We start from the raw sequence: 10000 nt of genomic DNA, 5'->3' as shown, positions 1-10000 counted from the left end.
GCTTGTCACTTGTTTGACCTTAACCAGTTGAGCAGATAACAATTCATTGTGTTTACATTTCTGTTTTGAGTTAAACCATTGGAAATACTGAGAGGAGCCAGACTAAGCTTCGAACGAAGGAAATTTATCGTCGAATGTTACCGGAAGATTCAAAACACAATTGAATTGCAAAGGCAGTTGAAGATGGATTCTCAAGCTGATCCACGAAAGAGACTTCCCATCACTAGAATTAAAGATAAGATTGAAGCAGAGGCAACTATTCAGACTGTTCACAAAAAAATAACGTTCAGGAAGACCACGCATTTTGTCAAGCCCGGCAAATCAAAACTGGACACTAGAAACGTATTGCCAAAGCTCAAGAAAATTTGAGTAGCAAACGTGTCAAGACATAGGAGTTCGTCGCATTTTGAAGAGTTATTGGAAAAGTTATATTCCAAGAATAGGCCATGCTTTTAATGAAGAAAATTCGTACCGAAGACTGGAGTTTGCGAGTAGTACTCGGAAAGATGTGTAGAAGAGGCACTTTCCAGAAAAGATTGTTGGGTGTGGTGCCACGATTACACCTGTTGGGAACCTGAAAACGTATATTACGGAGGGACATCATGTTAATTTACCAGAGTTACATTTATCTTTTAAAAATTAATGAGATCATTCTATTTTGACGGTTCTGTAACTAATCCCATTTACTTGAACTTGTAAATCATACAATACTCCGGTCGCCCTGATAAGAGGCATTGCTGGTTCCACAAATAATTGTAACTTCTGAATATATATATACATTCGTTAACTTTGGGGGTTGTTATTTTGTGTATTTGTGTGTTTGTTTGTGTGTCTGTGTGCCTGTGAGTGCTTGTGCAATATGTGTGTGTGTGTGTTTTCTTCGGAAATCCTGTACGACCAAGTACGATGAAAACATGAAGCCCAATAGTGAAGTCCTATTACTCTATAAATCAGTGGCAGAGAGGCATAACTAAGTGAGTTTCTAAGATGGGGTGCAAAGTTCTTTTAGTTGATGCAGAGTTATCCTATTCCCAAAGCAATTCACTTATGGCCTGCTTACTTATAGCAAACGTTCCATAGAAGCGTATAATGACACTCTGAATTGAAATTTGAAGACCTGTCAACTGAACTAAACTTTCATTTCTTCATTTCTTTCACTGATGCAGTGGTTGATCGTGGTGTGCTATAAGGGCACAGCAATTTTCAAGCAGATTTGTTTTAAAGCTCTCGCATACGTAAGAGAAAAGATGCGGAATGTATCCTGAAAATATTCTACCAGATCACATTTTAGCTATTTTGTCACCTGTTGGTATTTGTTAGAAGCTAGAAATAGATACTAATTTATACGGAGGCGCACAAATGCTCTCGTTAAGAGTTAAATTACCTTCAATAAATATCATAAAGCAAAATAAAACGCGTGTGGATGTCATAAGTTTTTGCATCTGCCATGTAATTAACAAAACATCAATCATCAAATATATCATTAATACTTATATCATTAATACAAGATGTAATTATTGTTGAATGTGATATCGATAAAAATAATGAAAAAAACATTGTAATGAGGCGAGTCGCATGAATGAATGTGTAAATAAGAATTTTGAGAATGGATATATCTAAATTCAACAACCTGGGTGACTATAGAATTTTGCCCGACCCCACCTTGAATACTATTGTCCAGTATGGTCTCCCTTTGCGAAGCAACTCATTATGAAAGTGGAAGCACTCCAGAGGTCAATAACAAGAAACATAGACGGCATAACAAGCATTGACTATTGGGGTCGACTAAAAAGACTCAAACGCTGTCGGGAGTGCTACATCATTTGTGTGATGTGGAAAATATTTCCTCAATATTGCACAAATGATGCTGGCATCGATTTTAAAATTCACGCAAGACTTGGCCCCCGTGCTATATACCCACTACAAAAATCGAACTCAGAACTCGTAACAACATTACGCTACAACTTCTTTACCTCAACCGGTCCAGATCTGTTTGATACCATACCAAAATACGTCAAAATGTAAACGGATCTCATAAAATTCAAAAGTTCTCTGGACAAATTTCTTCAAAAAGTCCTGGACCAACCTCCTACACTAGGATATGTCTCCAACAATTATAACTCTTTGCTAGAGGTAGCCATGGTGCCTCATATATGACTAAAAGACTTCACCAGGTGGTACTATTTAGACATGGCCTGGGCCTATACTGGCAGAAACCTACCAAAGTTATCAAAGCTATATTTACTAAATGCTATTCTTGGTAATGAATTATTGATCTCAAACTTTAACATGGACATCAAGTTCGAGGGAGAGGGTAACTTGGTTACGACGAGCACCAGAAGACAACCGCATGCCAAAACAAGCCCTGATGGTGAGGTGAAGTAAGCAAACATCCCCTGTTGAAGCTACACAAACTTTGAAATACAATATGAAAAGCACATTTAAAACGATAATATGGATGCTAACACCTGGGACAATCTTGCATCAGATAGGGAGCTATAGAGAAGTAATTACAGAACTATTGGGTTGCATACACTGAGTTGTGAATGAGCTGGTGAATACATGGAGGATGGGAATCTTATTCCTGTGAAGGGCACGAAGGGCCTCTTCTGTGAGACCAGTGTAATCGTGTCTGCTTCGCAAAGGCGGGTGTATTCAACCATAAGCGTGGTCACGGAGACACCTCCGTCTGCTAATAGAATATCCAGTATGATCATCTATTTCTTTACTACCAACAAGGGGATAAACACAGAGAGAACAAACAAGGACAGACAAATGGATTAAGTCGATTATATCGACCCCAGTGCGTAACTAGTACTTATTTAATCGACCCCGAAAGGATGAAAGGCAAAGTCGACCGCGGACCTTGTGTATTAGAAGAGTGTTTGGGCCGGCCAGTGGACTCAGCTTCGTAAGTCTCGACATTCAGGTGGTCGAGTTGCTACTGGCCCCTATGGAACGACTTGTATGTCCCTTTCAAGTTCCTTGCAGGCCTTAGAAGCCATATGAAACGTCATCAGCGGCGAGGAGACCAAGTTTGTGATGTTTCTTAGAGTCAAATGGATCTAGGAAATGGTCTTACTCAGTCACGAACCGTGTTCACCATATGTGTGTGTGTGTGTGTGCTTGTGCTTGTTTGTGTGCGTGCGCACACACATATATATATTTCTCATTAGTTACCACTCATCAATTAACACAAATAAGTTGAGTTATGCAATAAACATTTCGTCGTTACTAGATTATTTCTCACTTTGCTTTGTGTATCACTGTGTTATTGTCGTATGATTGTTAACATTGCCGTAGAAACATTGAGAGAGAGAGAAGGAAAAGAAGAAAGAGAGAGAGAGAGAGACCTGGTACAGACAAAGAAATTGAAGTATAAACAATAAGGAAATGGCATGGGGATAGTGAGGAAATGGTAGAATAAGTCAAAGAACTAAAGAAAGAGTTAGATGAAGAAATAACCAATTATATTTTTATTAAATGCAAAGATTTTGAGAAAGATTCATGCAAACAGTATACTTCATTTCTGTCTCCCATGTTCGAACAATTTTCATCAAGGCGCCATCATTCATATTTGCTGAGCTAGGTATCAAAATTTCATTGATCTTAGTTTCCTTGTTCAATTCCTTTATTTCTTTCTTTTCTTTTTCTCTGTCTTATGTTCTGTCACATTGTCAAATTATCTATCTATATACCTGCTCATTGATTTCTCACTAAGTTTGACCGCTTTATGTATGCAGCCGCACTGTATATATATATATCTATATATATATATATATATATATATATATATATATATATATATATATATATATATATATATATATATATTATATATATATATATATATGTATATATGTGTGTGTGTGGTGTGGCAGGTTTGGTAGCCTTCAACTAACATTATCTCCTCCGAGACCCTGCGGCGCAAGTTGACCAAAATTGAGATTATGATAGAAGAAGGCTTGCTCTTTATTCCGTAGAAGAAAAAATTCAAATCGGACCATGTTAACACCAAGAATTATTTACATCAAAAAGGTGCTTTTTTTCTATGAAAATCCCTATTTTTTACGATTTTTTTACTGCTGTGTCACCTTTTTTCGGTGTATTTCAACCAGAAAAATGTTCACTTAAAGAGAATAACAAGCTACATAATGCAAAATTTTTATTTTTCAAAAAAGATTGAAACTATGTCAAAACTTTGTTAATGCAACATCAATGTCTGCCGTTTTAAGCGCAACTAAAAAACAAACCCGACCAACGCCGGGCTATACTGCTAGTATATATATATATATGTATATATATAGTTGAGATGTGTTCTATTAAGAACGTGTAAGAGTACAAATAGAGCTCGTTCATCCTTAGTGATTAAAAAGTTGCTTAGCCGTACTTTTGACTCTTTTACTTGTTACTTATATATATATTCATACATACGATCATACATATAGGAAAAATTATGATAAACACACGATGCATTTTATATCCTTTTTTTCTTTTTTTGCTTACGTACGTTTAACCATTGCGGTATTTTGCATCCTCTGCAGTGGGTGTTCTAAGCGCAATTGGATACAGAACCAAAACAATTCACCGGGGGAACATTTTTATTTCCTTATACTTACACAAATCAAATACTCATATATATATACGATATATACCACCTATACACATACACAGATGGGGGCATACACACACACACATACACCACACACGTATTTATATTCATATGTATATGCCATTCTATATTATTTACAGCTAAATATAATTATAGATTATAATGACACACACGTGTACATGTATATATGTAAGCGCGTTTTGGGTTTACATATCTTCAGTGTGACCATATCGAATAACTCGTTCAAATAAGTCAGCGGGAAGGTGAGAGAAAATAGATTAGATGAAACTATAGATTTCATTGATAGACAGCATATGGTAGAAATTATCTCATATTTGCATTCATGGCAGCCACAGATTTAAGGTTCCCTATGACGATATTACTAGTACATATTATTATTATTAATTTTTTTATCATTATCATTATTATTGTTGTTGCTGTTGTTGCTGTTATCACTGTATCATTATTATTATTATTATTATTATTATTATTATTATTATTATTATTATTATTATTATCATTATCATTATTGTTGTTGTTATTATTTTATCATTAGTATTATTATGATGATGATCTTCATCATTATTTTTATTATCATTATTATTGTTGTTGTTATTATTTTTATCATTATTATTATTATTATTATCATTATTATTATTATTATTAATATTATTATTATTATTATTTAGTAGTAGTAGTAGTATAATCATTATCATTATCATTATTATTCTCTTTACTCTTTACTCTTTTACTTGTTTCAGTCATTTGACTGCGGCCATGCTGGAGCACCACCTTTTAGTACTTATTCTATCGGTCTCTTTTTGCCGAACCGCTAAGTGACGGGGACGTAAACACACCGGCATCGGTTGTCAAGCAATGCTAGGGGGACAAACACAGACACCCACACACACATATATATTATATATATATAATATATATATATTATATATATATTATACGACAGGCTTCTTTCATTTCCGTCTACCAAATCCACTCACAAGGCATTGGTCGGCCCGGGGCTATAGCAGAAGACACTTGCCCAAGATGCCACGCAGTGGGACTGAACCCGCAACCGTGTGGTTGGTTAGCAAGCTACTTACCACACAGCCACTCCTGCGCCTATTATTATTATTATTATTATTATTATTATTATGATTATTATTATTATTATTATTATTACTATTATTATTATTTTTCGCTTTGGGATTTGGTTTGCAAGATTCTTTATATGAGTTCGTGTGTTGAAGCATATTCTGTTGTGTCTGGGGAGAGTCATTTTCTTTTTGTGTCTTATAATTTAACTCACTCACCGGTAAAATTTCCACTTATCTCTTATTATCTAAAATTTTCGTTGCGTTTTGCAACCTTTTCAAAAGTCTTGACTCTATCCGATATTTACACTGCGTTCCTTTTTGTTTGTTTGTGCGCATGTGTGTGTGTGTGTGTGCCTATGCCTGTACGTATGTATGCATGTGTGTATGTATGCATGTGTGTGCATGTATATATTTGTGTGTATGCATATGTATATATGTATGTATGTTTGTGCATCTGTATGTATGTATGTACGCACACACATACATACATATATACATATGCATACACACATATATACATACACACATGCATACATACACACATTCATACATACGTACATGAATGTATGCATAGGCACACACACACACACACACACACACTGAAGTTTATACTTCGTCAGGGTGTAATAATGATTTCAGAAATAATATCGGTTTAAAATTTTGGTACAGGGCCAGCAATGTCGGGGAAGGGTATGTGTCGATTACATCGACCCCAGTGGTCAACTGATACTTAATTTATCGACCCCAAAAGGATGAAAGGCAAAGTTAACCTCGATGGAGTTTGAACTTTGAACGCAAAGACGAAAGAAATGCCGCAAAGCATTTTGTCTGGCGTGCTAACGATTCTGCCAGCACAGCGCCTTAATTGCAGTAATATTAATTACCAAAATAATTATTTCTGATTTCGGTGCAAGCCCGCAATTTTGGTGGCAAGAAATTAGTCCGTACCATCGCCCCCATCACTTTGATTGATATTCTCCAAAAAGAAGGAAGTTATAGTTGACCTCGGCGAGAATTGAACTTAGAACGTAAAGAGCTGGAATAAATACAGCAAATTATTTTTTCAACGCTCTAACGACTCTACTAATCCGCTATTAATCTCCAAAATTAGAGGTCATAATACTAACAAACTGTCTGGCCATAGCCGTAACAGAAGAGCGGACTTCTTGCCACCAAAGAGTATAATTCATGAATATAGCGCAACCACATCGAAATATTGCAGTAAAAGAACATAAACAGCGTGGTCTTCGAATTATGATTAGCTTGTGAATTTATATGTAGTAATAACGTCACAGTTGGAGTCCCAGCGGGTTTCTAAATGTTTGAAAGTTTTCTTTCTTAATGTTTCATGCAGATCTTTCAAATAACATTGCGGTCAATTATGTCTTCCATCATTCCGACACTTCATTCGATACAACCAAGTCAAGGAAAAATAGTTTTTATAGGAGGTCTGATCAATAAGTATCCGGACTGTTTCTGTTGTGACAAAGCTAAAGCACGCAGAGGAAAACCGCTTGGCACAAACTGATCTTGAAATCTGCTGGGCATGAGCACTAAGTTTTAACTTCTAGCTTACTTCCGTTGTTTACAGCAATGCTTGAAGGAAGGTGTGTAGTGTGTGATCGTCGCGTTGACCGTGACAGAGAAAGTTGTCATGGCAATACCTGCCCAGAGACCTATGCAGAGTTGCAGAAGGTGTATAGAGAGAAGTGTACGAGTCGCACACAAATGTACGAGTGGTTCAGACGTTTCCAAGATGGCCAAAAAAATGTCGATATTGATGAACATTGTGGGAGACACGCAACCAGCAGAACTGAGAAAAACATCACAAATGTGAGGGAAAATCGTGAGGGAAAATCGTCGAATCAGCACCCGTGAGTTGTCAGAGGATGTGCAGATTAGTTACGGTTCAGCTCAGTCCATTATCACTGAAAATTTGGGTATGAGACGCGTGTCTGCCAAGTTTGTGCCAAAACTGCTTTCAGCTGACCAAAAAGACACTCGGGTTTCAGTTGCACAAGATCTCCTTGATTGTGTCGAGAACGATGGAAACTTTTTTGAAAACTTTGAATAGGCCTCCGAGCAGGTTTCGCCAAGCTTTTGACAAAATTTAATGCAGGTTCTCAGCTCAGCTTTCTTTGTCATGGACAATGCGACGATCACACGCTACACACCTTCCTTCTAAGCCCTGCTGTAAACAGTTGAAGTAAGCTAGAACATTAAAACTTAGTGCGCATGCACAGTAGAGATCAGGATCAATCTTTACTGTGCGGTTTCACCTTGTGTGCTTTAGCTTCGTTTCTATGGCAACAGTCCGGATACTTATTGATCAGACAACTTATATAACATATAGGAAATATAAGGCGGCGAGCTGGCAGAATCGTTTGTATGCCTGGCAAAATGCTCAGTTCAGATTCGACCGAAGTCGATTTTGCGTTTCGTTCTTTCGGAATCGATAAAATATATACCAGCTGAACATAAGGTTCGATAACACAATTACCAGTTGAGCATAGGGGTCGATAAAGTACCAGTCGAACACTGGGGTCGATGTAATCGACGCACCACCTCCCACAAAATTGTTATTCTTGGGACAAATTTTGAAACCAGTATATAGGAAATAGTAGAGGTACTATAGTGAAGAAGCTTGCTTTGCATTCACGAAGTCTCAGGTTCGATTCCAGTGCGTGGCACCTTGAGGAAATCGTAACGTTCTGGAGCCCCGAGTCGCCTTATATGTTGTGCGTGAAAATGGTAAGATGGAAACTGTAGAGAAGCCAGTTTGGTGGATTGTAGTCACAATTAAGAAGTACAGCCTTGTTATACACTGTGTAGTGTTGATTCTACCTGAGTATTACGTTAAGAGTATCTATGTCTGTAGAATAATCCAGCACACGTTAATTTAGGAACAAGTAATTCAGTTCATTGAATCATTGATCCCCTGTCACCAAACAACAGAGGCACAATATGAAGGTTATCTCTCCTCCTACTCTTTCGGAATTGTTTGCAATTACCGCTAAGTGTTTGTTTACTTACTCTCGAAAAGAAGCTGGCTTCAATAAAAAATTTTTTATTCTATATAATATTTCAAATACCTTTATGTCCAAATGCATCACTGGCAACTCTAAGCTATTTCTCTTAGCTCATTTTATACTTACACATATATGTATTAACACACACACACACACACACACACACACACACACACACACACACACACGCACACAGACACACATACACACATATATAGTTCAAATTTATATAAAAACAAAAGACGAAGACTGGTGTTAGAACAAGCAAGTGTATTAGTTTGACGCGCCAGAAAAATGGAAAAGTTTTCGCTTCGAGCCTACGCTCTTCGACAGAAAGGAACAAGAGAAAATAAATAGAGAGAGAATGAAAAAAAATACAGAATGATAAAAATAAAAAACGTGTAGAGTTCAGCAGTCCAGCACGTATGTATGTATGTATGTATGTATGTATGTATGTATGTATGTATGTATGTATGTATGTATGTATGTATGTATGTATGTATGTGTGTGTGTATGTATGTATGTATGTGTGTGTATGTGTACATGTATAATGATATTGAAAAAAGAGTTTTGAGTAAAATATTGTAAAAAAAAGGAAATATCATCCTACATTAATATTTTAAAGTGCTCAACATTGTCGTATTTTCTCCAGTGATGTAAGGTAAGTGTGAATGGCATATGTCCAAGTTAGTTTGAGATGCAGTTCGAATAAATATTCTAACCAAGTGGACAAATAAGAATTCATTAATTCCTATTTTATTTTTCTGTGCAGTCCAACAATATGTTTTAAATTGCATCGTGATAAAAAAAAAATGTATACATTGCAAATTATACGTATTTGTAACAGTTTTGCCTTACTGAAGATAAGTATGAACCGCTTTATTTAAATATTTATTTTAGAATGTGTACTTTAGAGTTAAATATCATATTTTCATAAGCTAATGCTGAGTATGCAAGCATTTTACTTGCTTCTAGTAGAAAATTTGAGATTTCAAGAGAAAAATTTTAGAAATGATAAAAATGTCACCAGCTTTTGATGCGCCCTGTATGCACTCTACATAGCAAATAGCTATGATGTATATTTATACAGATTGCTTAGTCATCTAAATTGCAAACTGGTATATTCTCGATGAATGGAACTGGAAACCCAGTTACGATGTTACAATTATTTGATAAATGCATTTGATTGTTCTAATGTATGTTAGAGGAAATACAGTAATAAATAAATAATATGATGACAAAATGAATTTTCTCATTTTCTTTCT

The sequence above is a fragment of the Octopus sinensis genome, linkage group LG4 (genome assembly GCF_006345805.1).
Source record: "Octopus sinensis linkage group LG4, ASM634580v1, whole genome shotgun sequence".
NCBI lineage: Eukaryota > Metazoa > Mollusca > Cephalopoda > Octopoda > Octopodidae > Octopus > Octopus sinensis.
This window is presented reverse-complemented; position numbering follows the sequence as displayed.